General features: G+C 45.0%; 1 long non-coding RNA gene across 1 annotated transcript in view; it reads right to left on the bottom strand.

Moving 5' to 3' along the window:
* The window catches only part of LOC141175997 (uncharacterized), a 54,823-nt gene that overhangs the window by 28,288 nt on the left and 13,611 nt on the right, over positions 1-12,924 (bottom strand). Inside the window, exon 2 of the long non-coding RNA XR_012253086.1 lies at positions 5,740-5,768. This is a non-coding gene — a long non-coding RNA (uncharacterized lncRNA). The remainder of the gene's footprint in view (positions 1-5,739; positions 5,769-12,924) is intronic.

Below are 12,924 nucleotides of genomic sequence, written 5' to 3'. Positions count from 1 at the left end.
TGTTTAGAGTCAATGGCTTCCCCACAAGAGGAGGATCACGATGAGACCTCTGGTGATACGATGAGGTCACCCCAGGGAAAGTTATGGGTACTTTTCTAAAATGAAGCTAAAATGAGCATTGGTTGGGGGGCGGGTTTTAGTAAACTGACATCACCAAGAGTGGGCGTGACAGGACTTTAGTATAGCCGACAGTCAGAAACCCCCTCAGTTTGACCCAGGAGATGATGTGAACAACTCCTACCGTCGGGTCCAGGTATCTGAGTGGGAGGAGCACCTTTGCCATGTGCTACTGAGGCCTGGACGACTGCAACTAAGCTTGAACCTGTGGGATCGCAATCCTCCCTTGCACCACAAGAACGGTAACTGATTTATCGTTGTTATTCCTGTGTTTTGTACTTCTAATTGCTATATTTCTTATTCTGGCCAAAATACCATTGTATAGTTAATGGTATAGCCTTGTAATCTAGTGTATTCTTATAATCGATTAAATCATAAATTAATCGTGGGCTGTATCCTTTACTCTGCATATACGAATCCATTGGTCCGGAAACGCTTGGCTGAAACGCTACTGGGTTGGTTCCTGACCCGATACAAGTCTATTAACGGACCGGGCTTGTATCAAACGAGAACTGGTGGCAGCATACCATCTGGGGGATTTGAGGAAGGCTAGCAGTGACGGTCAGAGGTGTGGATATATATTACTGGCGCAGCCAGGGGAATATATATACCGCCCTCACTGAAGAGGGCCTCAAATACCCAGAGGGCTACAGGACGGCCTCTCCGGCGACCACTCACTCTAGGTGCAGTACCTTGACTGACCTGAGAGGCAAGGGGGCGCCAGAGAGTTGTGCCTGTATCGTGGCGTCACGGATTGGTGACGTGTAAGGGACAACACACCACCGTGCTTTCCCCCCCTGGTAGCAGCTTCCTGGCACCACTTACTCTAGGTGCAGTACCTTGACTCACCTGAGAGGTAAGGGGGAGCCAGAGAGCTGCACCCACCGGCCGGCTTTCATCAAATCTACATTTGGGGCTTAATGAACATTTTTGTGGGAAAAATGTGACTTTTTATTTTCACGGCTCTACATTATAAACTTCTGTGAAGCATCTGGAAGTTCAACGTGTTCAACACACATCTATATACATTCCATGAAACAGGGGCGGACATACCGTCGGTGCAGCTGCACGTGGGCTCGGAGGTGCAGGGGGGCCCTTGCAGGGTGGCTAATAATGAGGGCAATTGCCCTCATTATGAGCAGCGGGCAGGGAGCGATTGATGCATCTCCGTTGCCAACAGGAGATAAGATAATGGCTGTGGAGCTGCACGAATCCATCCTCTGCTTCCTGCCCAGTGCTTTCTCTCTCATACAGGCGCGCACGGCTTGATGACATCAGCATGTAGTGCGCGCCTGTGGTAGAGGACAATGAATGGAGTGGGGAGAGGACAATGAGGAGTGGGGGAGATTATAATGGGGGGGTGCAGAGAGGTCAATGATGGGGGTGGGGAGAGAACAATGAATGGAGTGAGGAGAGGCCTCAACTGTACTTGAGGACACTTTCAAAGTTTTCCCAATTTTTCAGACTGACTGAATATATATATACAGTACAGACCAAAAGTTTGGACACACCTTCTCATTTAAAGATTTTTCCGCATTTTCATGACTTTGAAAATTGTATATTCACACTGAAGGCATCAAAACTATGAATTAACACACGTGGAATTATATACTAACAAAATAGTGTGAAACAACTGAAAATATGTCTTATATTCTAGGTTCTTCAAAGTAACCTTTTGCTTTGATGGCTGCTTTGCACACTCTTGGCATTCTCTTGATGAGCTTCAAGAGGTAGTCGCCCAAAATGGTTTTCACTTCACAGATGTGCCCTGTCAGGTTTAATAAGTGGGATTTCTTGCCTTATAAATGGGGTTGGGACCATCAGTTGTGTTGTGCAGAAGTCAGGTGGATATACAGCTGATAGTCCTACTGAATGGACTGTTAGAATTTGTATTATGGCAAGAAAAAAGCAGCTAAGTAAAGAAAAAGGAGTGGCCATCATTACTTTAAGAAATGAAGGTCAGTCAGTCCGAAAAATTGGGCAAACTTTGAAAGTGTCCCCAAGTGCAGTTGCAAAAACCATCAAGCGCTACAAAGAAAATGGCTCACATGAGGACCACCACAGGAAAGGAAGACCAAGAGTCACCTCTGCTTCTGAGGAGAAGTTTATCCGAGTCACCAGCCTCAAAAATCGCAGGTTAACAGCAGCTCAGATTAGAGACCAGGTCAATGCCACACAGAGTTCTAGCAGCAACATCTCTACAACAACTGTTAAGAGGAGACTTTTTGCAGCAGGCCTTCATGGTAAAATAGCTGCTAGGAAACCACTGCTAAGGACAGGCAACGAGCAGAAGAGACTTGTTTGGGCTAAAGAACACAAGGAATGGACATTAGACCAGTGGAAATCTGTGCTTTGGTCTGATGAGTCCAAATTTGAAATCTTTGGTTCCAACCACCGTGTCTTTGTGCGACGCAGAAAAGGTGAACGGATGGACTCTACATGCCTGGTTCCCACCGTGAAGCATGGAGGAGAAGGTGTGATGGTGTGGGGGTGCTTTGCTGGTGACACTGTTGGGGATTTATTCAAAATTGAAGGCATACTGAACCAGCATGGCTACCACAGCATCTTGCAGCGGCAAGTTATTCCATCCGATTTACGTTTAGCTGGACCATCATTTATTTTTCAACAGGACAATGACCCCAAACATACCTCCAGGCTGTGTAAGGGCTATTTGACCAAGAAGGAGAGTGATGGGGCGCTACGCCAGATGACCTGGCCTCCACAGTCACCAGACCTAATCCCAATCAAGATGGTTTGGGGTGAGCTGGACCGCAGAGTGAAGGTAAAAGGGCCAACAAGTGCTAAGTATCTCTGGGAACTCCTTCAAGATTGTTGAAAGACCATTTCCGGTGACTACCTCTTGAAGCTCATCAAGAGAATGCCAAGAGTGTGTAAAGCAGTCATCAAAGCAAAAGGTGGCTACTTTGAAGAACCTAGAATATAAGACATATTTTCAGGTGTTTCACACTTTTTTGCTAAGTATATAATTCCACATGTGTTAATTCATAGTTTTGATGCCTTCAGTGTGAATGTACAATTTTCATAGTCATGAAAATACAGAAAAATCTATAAATGAGGTGTGTCCAAACTTTTGGTCTGTACTGTATAACAAGTGTATTCTTGTTATTTCTGTTAGTCACAGTGCCCTCTTTTATTACATATATAAAATGCCATAAAAGGAGGGGTTCTAGGCACATTTCTTGCACAGGGTCCCCAAGATGTCAGTGTTCGCCCCCGCCTTGAATGGTCTAGTTTATGGAGGTTTCCATTTTTAAATCACATCAGGGGGTCTCCAAAAGTGACATGGCGTCCGCAGTCGATTCCATCCATTTTTTGCATTCAAAAAGTCAAACAGTGCTCCTTCCCTTCCGAGCCGCTGTGCGACAAAACAGTAGCTTTCCCCCACATATGTGTTATTGGCGCACTCAGGAGAAATAGCACAAAATATTTTGGAGTCCATTTGTGAAAATAAAAAATTTGGGGCTAAAGTTACAAATTTTAGAAAAAAAATAAAATGTTAATTTTTTTCCTTCCACATTAATTCTTGTGATGCATTAATTCCTGCGAAGGGATAAACTTCTTGAATGTGGTTTTGAGGACTTTGAGGCGTGTAATTTTTAGGCCCTGTTCACACATGTTGTTTTTTTATGTCAAAAATCTGCAGCAAAACTGATCTCTGGAAGGAAATCAGCTGGGTCAAAAACAGAGGTTTTGCTGCATTATTTATGTTGTTTTGGTGCGTTTTTGGATTTTTTTTTTGCAGAATTATCTCTTGTTCATGCTTTGTCTCTTTTATGCATGTAAATTAAGTACAGTGAAAAAAAAAATCTCATTCTGGTTTTGGCATAATAGTGGGGGAGGTAAATTGTTCAGGATTCATACTCATACGTCCAAGGTTGTAAAGGGGTTAAGGGTATAAAAATTAAAGGTTTGAAAATTGCGACATTTTCACCAAATTTCCATTTTTTTCACAAATAAACGCAAGTCATATTGAACAAATTTTACCACTAACGTGAAGTACAATACGTCATGAAAAAACAATCTCAGAATCAGTGGGATCCGTTGAAGCGTTCCAGAGTAATTACCTCATAAAGTGGTCAGAATTGTAAAAATTGGGCTGGCAGAAAGATGAAAACAAGCTTGGGGGGTGAAGGGGTTAAATAAAATTTGGTGAGATCATGGTCAAATGACCTTGATGTCACCAAACGTCCTTAGGAAGTCTTAACCTCGGAATAAAAACGCTGGTGACCTCTAAGGCTATGTGCCCACGATGCAGAAATGCTCAGGATTTTTCCCGAGCGTTTCTGCATCTCCCTGGCAGAAAAAAACACATGCGGATTGTACATGTGGATTGTACATGCGGATTGTACATGCGGATTGTACATGCGGAATGTACATGCGGATTGTACATGCGGATTGTACATGCGGATTGTACATGCGGATTGTACATGCGGAATGTACATGCGGATTGTACATGTGGATTGTACATGCGGATTGTACATGCGGATTGTACATGCGGATTGTACATGCGGAATGTACATGCGGATTGTACATGCGGATTGTACATGCGGATTGTACATGCAGATTGTACATGCGGATTGTACATGCGGATTGTACATGCGGTTTTCCTGCCAGGTACATGCGGAAGTGAAGTGTTCTTCACTGGCATTTCCGCATGCGGGTTGTCAAGCGCTTTCCAAGCGATTTTAGCATCACTTGGAAAGTGCTTGTCAACTTGGTCACACTATATGAATCCATGCAACCGGCATATAGTGTGACCCGAGAGAATGTCAAAAAATAAACAAATAAATATATACTTACCCTCCGATGGCCCATGCTGGCTTGCTTCACCGTCCCGACTGCTGGCAGTGGTAAACTGAAGGACTTGCCGACGTCAGCGTCGCGTGACCCGTCACATGACTGTGACGTCAGCGCAGGTCCTTCATTCCATCGCGAACTGCCACCAAGCAAGGAGGAGCGCGCCGCGGGCCGCCAGAAGGTAAGTATCATATTTATTTTTTATTTTATTCTTTTTTTCACAGTTTCTATGGTACCCGGGTCCGGAGGAGAGTCTCCTCTTCTCTAGACCTGGGTACCAGCCGTACATTAGAACGCATGGAATGTGCATCTACATATACAGTGATGCGTAATCCATTTGTTCTAATGCAAGTCAATGGCGGCGAAAACGTAGCACTTCCGCAAAATAATTGGTAGTGCTGCGTTTTTTTCCGCAATGATAATCCACAGCGGAAATTTCTGCAGCATGTGCACAGCACGTGCGGATTATCATTGGGGAACATGGCAGGCCTTCTACCATGCGTTTTTTAAGCATTTCTGCAGCGTTTTTGCCGCTGCGGAAACACTTAAAAAACGCATCGTGGGCACACAACCGACGAGAGTTGGGGTCTTGGTCAATTGCCCAGTTTGCTCTCCACCCACTTTAATGCTGGCCTTAACTGTAACTAGGGCTTATTTTTGGGGATTATATTTCAAGCATACGCCAAAAACTCTGTAAAATCATGCAAAGGCTTATTTTAGGTGTAGGTTTTATATCCAGGAAAACACAGTATTTATAAAGATATTGTCCTAGTAATGGACATAAGAGAATGAAATCAGACTTACCCTCTTCTGTGCCGTTTAAGCTTTGTCTGCTGAAGAAAAAAAAATGTCAAGTATTTAGGATTTACACAGAGAGTGATACTACGCATCAAACACGTTCCTCCAACCTGGCCCAAACAGGTTCTGGGCAATAGAACTGTCACCAAATTGAGTTATTAGAAAATTTTCTGCGCAGAAAAAATCCTGACCATGTGCACAGAACTTGCAGAATGTCATAGGAAGTCATGGGAAAAGGTATGCAATGCGTTTCTGGAGCGTTTATGCGCTGCAAATACGCAACAAAAAACGCACCAAAAAAGCATCGTGGGCACACAGCCGAATAACTTGTGTTTTTGAAGGGTTATATAACCCTGAGCCACTGATCTCACACCATAATTACAGAAAAAGTGATGCCCTGCATCAAATTCAGGTAATTCCAGCCTAGTCCAAATGGGTTCTGGGTATCAAAAATGGCATCAAAGTAGGCAATTAGCCAGTTTTCACAGATTTGAATAAGTATCTGGTGTTGCTAAATGGTTGAATGAATATTGGTCTTACATCACCAGCACACAGAAGAGGAACACCCATATTATAATCAATTTCCTTCAGGATGGTCAAAGTGGTTACTGATCTGAAAAGCTGGCATCAAAGTGGACAAAAATTGTAACTTTGTACTGATTTGAAGAAGTTACTGGTTTATTTTTAGAGTTAGAGGGGTTGTCCGGCCTTAGGTTACAAGTCTGAAGTCACTGCATGTGATTGCAGACTTGTGAATCCTCACAATGCACACACTGCTCACTGTGAGGATCCTCCGGTGCCAGCGCCATTAGTGGGCAGTCATGTGACCACAAGTATGCAAATTGCATACTTCCAGCCACTTTCTGACTAGATTGTATCCAGCCTCACTTAATACACTTGCATTGAGGGAGGTCACGCTCATATAGTCAGGATATGGCTGAAGTATGCAAATTACACATGACCGCCAACTCCTTGTGCCGCCATCGGAGAAATCTTACAGTGAGCAATATTTGCGATGTGAGGATTCACAAGTCTGCAGGTACATACAGTAGCCTAAGGCCGGACAACCCCTTAAACTCTAAAAAAAACTAAATCAGTAACTTATTCAACCCACGACAAAGTTGAAATTTGCCCACCTTGATGCCAGCTTTTCTGATTAATAACCACTTTGGCCATCCAGAAGGAAACTGTGATGTGGGTCTTCCTCTTCTGTGTGGTGGTGCAGTAAAACCAGTAGTACTAAGTCATACAACCATTTGCCCACTTTGATGCCAGTTCACATGCCCAGAACCCATTTGGGCCATGCTGGAGTGACCTGAATCTCATGCAGGGCATCACTATTGTATAACAGTGATGTGAGATCACTGGCCCACAGTTATTTAAAAGGGGTACCCCAGGGAGATAGACATTTATTTTGGACTGTTCCTGCACTCAAATTATAAAGAGGAGATGCCCAGTGCAGATACATAATCTTTTTAACCCTTTTAATTCCGTGACAGGATCTGCTCTTTCACTGCTACCCCCTCCCGCCTGGGTCATTACATCATACACTAAGTGCTGCTCCCGCATGTAGGGAACAGGTAGCCTGAGGAGAGGAGGCGAGGCAACTCCCGTTGTCGGCAGGGAAACAACTATTAGACTGGGTAATAACAGCGAGGAGCTGCACACTGCTGTAATGTCCCAGACAGAGGGGTGAGCAGTGCAGTGAAAAGCAGCGCCTGTCACACCAGCCCCATAATGTCTCCCTGTCTGCAGTCCCAGGTGAGGGGACATGTCGAGGGCATCGCCTGCTCACAGCTTCTAATAGCAGCCCCTTGATAATGTCTCATTCACAGGGCTACTAGCAGGGAGCAGGAGTTATAAAGATTATTATAGCGCGCTGGGCATATCATCTTTATAGTGTATGAGTGCAGGAACAGTACAACTTTTTTTTTTTTTATCTCCCCGGAGTACCCCTTTAACCAATTAAAAAAAGTAACTTATGCAAATCTGTAAAAATAAGCTAATTGCCGACTTTGATGTCAGTCCTGATGCACAGAACCCGTTTAAGCTGGGCTAGAGAATTTATGTTTGATGAAGGGCATCCCTATATGTGTAACAGTGGTGTGAGATCAGTGAACCAAAGTAATTTAACCCCTAAAAATACCAGTTCTAATGCTTGAGACAAGTTAAAGTGACCTGATTTTGACTCGGACCATCACTATTGTGGGGAGTTCACACTACATACCATATAATGTATACATAGCACTATACTATATACCAGTGTTTCCCAAACTCCAGTCCTCATGGCCCCCACAGGTCATGTTTTCAGGATCTCCTTAGTATTGCACAGGTTAGAGAATTCATGATGCCTTGATAGTAATTCCATCACCTGTGCAATACTAAGAAGATCCTGAAAACATGACCTGTGGGGGCCATGAGGACTGGAGTTTGGGAAACATTGCTATATACCATCATCTAGTAGACACCTCGTAGTGTAAAACTGTACCTGTGTATATAATATGCAGTGGGGAGTTCACACTATATACTAATGTATACATACTCTATACTATATATTATTGTATAGTATATAGCTCAGAGTGAAGCTTTGCATGTGTACATCATATTTAGTGGGGCATTCACACTATATCTTGTATACAAAGTGCTATACCACATACTATCACATAGTATATACCTCATTGTGTAAAGCTGTGCCTGTGCATATAATATATAGTGGGGAGTTCACACTATATACTACATATTGTATACATAGCTCCATACTGTATACTATTTGTCAGAAAATATAAAAAATATCTCTCTCTCCAAGCCCCTCATCCCCACAAACCCTATACCATAGTAAGGAGTAAAGCTGACAATCTAAAAAGCTGCTTCAATGTAAAGTGGCAGTGCACACAAGAAGTGCCAAACTTAATTATTCAGGCTAATTACCATAAGAAATGGAGCCCTTAGTAAAAGACACATGCGATGAATAGACACCTTGAAACATATGGACTAGAGCAGGGGTCCTCAAACTACGGCCCGCGGAGGATTTTTATCCGGCCCGCCGAGTTGGGGGCAGAGGAGAGCGGTGCCAGCGCCCGCCCTTCCCCCCGCTTGCTCATGGCCCCGGCAGCCGGATACTTACCTCTCGTGCCTCCGCAGATCCACTGTCTTCCTGGAGCATGCTCCCTGTGACGTGTCAGGTCAGAGGGTGCGGTGACGTCTTTACACCGTGCCCTCCCCTGAGCCATCACAGGCAGCGCAGAGCAGGATGAGGCCGGCAACGCTGGAGTCCGGAAGTGAGCAGCTGCAGCAGGTGAGGAGGAGGGAGGTGAGAATTGCATTTTTTTTTTAATGTATGGAGGCATGGGACATAATATTAAGGGTGACATCCTGCATGGGGCATTATATGGGGGAGGGGTGACATGCTGCATGAGGCATTATATGGGGGGGGTGACATCCTGAATGGGGCATTATAACGACAGGGGAGTGATATCCTGCATGGGGCATTATATGGGGGGGTGACATGCTGCATGGGGCATTATATGGGGGAGTGACATGCTGCATGGGGCATTATATGGGGGGGTGACATGCTGCATGGGGCATTATATGGGGGAGTGACATGCTGCATGGGGTATTATATGGGGGGGGTGACATCCTGAAAGGGGCATTATAACGACAGGGGAGTGATATCCTGCGTGGCACATTATATGGGGGGGTGACATCCTGAATGGGGCATTATAACGACAGGGGAGTGACATCCTGCATGGGGCATTATATGGGGGGGTGACATCCTGCATGGGGCATTATAACGACAGGGGAGTGACATCCTGCATGGGGCATTATATGGGGGGATGATATCCTGAATGGGGCATTATAACAACAGGGGAGTGACATCCTGCATGGGGCATTATATGGGGGGGGTGACATCCTGAATGGGGCATTATAACAACAAGGGAGTGATATCCTGCATGGGGCATTATATGGGGGGGTGACATGCTGCATGGGGCATTATATGGGGGGGTGACATCCTGCATGGGGTATTATATGGGGGAGTGACATGCTGCATGGGGTATTATATGGGGGGTGACATCCTGAAAGGGGCATTATAACGACAGGGGAGTGATATCCTGCGTGGCGCATTATATAGGGGGGTGACATCCTGCATGGGGCATTATAACGACAGGGGAGTGACATCCTGCATGGGGCATTATATGGGGGGGGTGACATCCTGCATGGGGCATTATAAAGACAGGGGAGTGATATCTTGCATGGGGCATTATATGGTGGGAGAAAGGGACATCCTGCATGGGGCATTATATGGGGGTGACACCCGGAATGGGGCATTATAACGACAGGGGAGTGACATCCTGCATGGAGCATTATATGGGGGGGTGACATCCTGCATGGGACATTATAAAGACAGGGGAGTGATATCTTGCATGGGGCATTATATGGTGGGAGAAAGGGACATCATGCATGGGGCATTATATGGGGGGTGACATCCTGCATGGGGCATTATAAGGGGGGAACAGCCTGCATGGGGCATTATAAGGGGGAAATAGCCTGCCTATTGAGGACCTATGCTGCCTATTGGGGTCATTTACCTGCCCATTGAGGACCTATGCTGCCTATTGGGGACTTTTACCTCCCCATTGAGGACCTATGCTGCCTATTGGGGACATTTACCTGCCTATTGGGGACATTTACCTGCCTATTGGGGACCTATGCTGCCTATTGGGGATATTTACCTGCCTATTGGGGACCTATGCTGCCTATTGGGGATATTTACCTGCCTATTGGGGCCTATGGTGTCTATTGGGGACATTTACTTGCCTATTGAAATACCGGTTTATCTAACTTTACTTGTTCTTCATTTTAAATATTGTATTTGTTCCTGTATTGTTTTTTTACATCAAAATAAGATATGTGCAGTGTGCATAGGAATTTGTTCATAGTTTTTTTTAAAAAAAACTATATTCCAGCCCTCCAATAGTCTGAGGGACAGTGAACTGGCCCCGTGTTTAAAAAGTTTGAGGACCCCTGGACTAGAGACTGAATGAGTTGTGTAAAGGTAACCATTATGACACCTGAGAGAGATAGGAAACATCTCCTTAGGCTTCAAAGGGAATCTATCACACTCCTGAGAATAGCCGGGTCATTTCCAGTTGCAAATGCGTTTAATCTCCAGACTTTTAGGTACCGAAAGTAAGTGTGGAATAGGGGAATTTCTATAATTCTGATTGTGATGGGACCTATATTTTTAGCAGCGGGGCTATGTGGGGAACAGTATGCATATTTTTCCATATCTGCGAGCCCTGCCGTTGAGCTGTAACGCAACAGGGCAAAGATAACTGAAAGCAGCCATGTCATGTTTGATCTCTAAGGAAAAGTAAAATCACAATAAAAAATATGGATTCACTTGCTAACTTCTGCGATCATCGAGCGAGGAGATATCACAGAAATTAAGAGATTTAAAAAAAAACATGAAGGGCGCAGACCAGCCCACGTGACATCATCACAGGGGAGTGTGTGGGCAGGGCCCAATCAGGCATAAAAGATCAAGCCGAATATTGATCTTCGCTCATGCTGGAAGATACATATTTTCGTGTAAGCAAGGGCCACGTTCCTTAACAGTCAAATCGAAGCGCTTTCCTTCATCTAAACTGAATCGTCTCTGCGATCGGTATAGTAAGCTTTTCTGTTAATCCCTTTTATTTCTGTAACTGTATATGCTGTATTGTTTTGTCTCCCTTTGTAAAATCTTTTGTATATTTTTTCATAAACACTGTCTCCCTTTGGATTAAATATAAAATGTAATAGTTCTGTTTCTTTTGCTCTGTAATCGTTCCTCCCCCAAAGCCACACGCTACCTATAAGGCATCCAATCGACCGGAACTGATTGGTGGTGGCAGCTAATAATCTTAATTGGGTGATCGTGAAGCTAGTAGTGATCTACGGAGCTCTATACTATATACAAGGTATATACTATATGATAGTATAGCGTATTACTATGTATACAATATAAAGTGTGAACTACCCACTATATATTATATACACAGGCACAGTTTCACACAACGAGGCATCTACTATATGACAGTATAGAGCTATGTATAAACTGTATAGCTTATAGTGTGAATGCCTCACTATATATTGCACTAGCTATTAAACACGTTCTACGCCCACGTGGCAAGCATTTTTACTGGTACATTTTTAATTTTATTAAAGAAGTTGTCCAGTACTTTTTATTACCCCACAATGGATCCCCCCCCCCGGGGCCCCTAAGGATTTTTGTAAATACCTTAGGTTGCTGTTTCTACCTGTGAGCGGTGCTATCCTTGGCCGCTCACAGGCATCACGTGACCCCGCGCTGACATCACAACAAGTGAGGAGTGACATCAGTGATGCGGTCCCCGCGGTGGCTGCTGGGTTGTGGGCGGGGCTACCCCGTGTCACACCCAGCATCCACCGCGCGCTTTCCCAATGAATGGGGAGAGGCAGAGCACACAGTAGATGCTGGGTGTGACGCGGGTAGAGGGTAACCCCGCTCACAGCCTGGCATCCACCGCGGAACGCAGAAGACAGAGACCCCTGGCTGCTGCCAGCACTTGTCGTGACATCAGCGGATGTCAGAGCCAGCTGTAGTCGGGGTTCACGTCATGCCTGTGAGCGGCCAGTGATCGTGCTGCTCACAGGCAGTATCTGCAACATAAGGTAATTACAAAAATCCTTAGGGGACCCGGGGGGATACATTGGGGGGGGGGGGTAATATAAAGTACTGGACAACCCCTTTAATGGCGCTGGAGTCAGCATGTGCACATACAGCGCTATCCTGCACCATTTTTTTAAAGAAACTGGGTCTGCAAATTTGCATACACAGTGTCTTCAATAAAACAGCGCCTATTTTATTGAAGTAATGTACTCCAACGTCAACATAGCAGTGCGCACAAGCTGACTATAAGGATAATGGTGATGGCCGGCTTGTGAGCACTGCTATACTGATGTTGTAGTAGAATTCTTCAATAAAATGGTGCAGGAGTAGACACGTGCGCATCCTGCGATATCCAGCTCCATTTTGTTGAAGACACTGTATCTGCGAATTCGCAAGCACAGTGTCTTCAATAAAATGGCGCCGTAGTGCGGTATGCGCACGTGCTGACTCCGGCGCCACACTGAGCAGTCTCCGCCCATCCCGGCTTTGGAAAGAAAGAC

This window comes from Phyllobates terribilis, unplaced genomic scaffold (assembly GCF_046119375.1).
Source record: "Phyllobates terribilis strain yellow unplaced genomic scaffold, ASM4611937v1 Scaffold_15__1_contigs__length_34870131, whole genome shotgun sequence".
NCBI lineage: Eukaryota > Metazoa > Chordata > Amphibia > Anura > Dendrobatidae > Phyllobates > Phyllobates terribilis.
The sequence above is the reverse complement of the archived record's forward strand: the minus strand, read 5'-3'. Positions and strand labels throughout refer to the sequence as shown.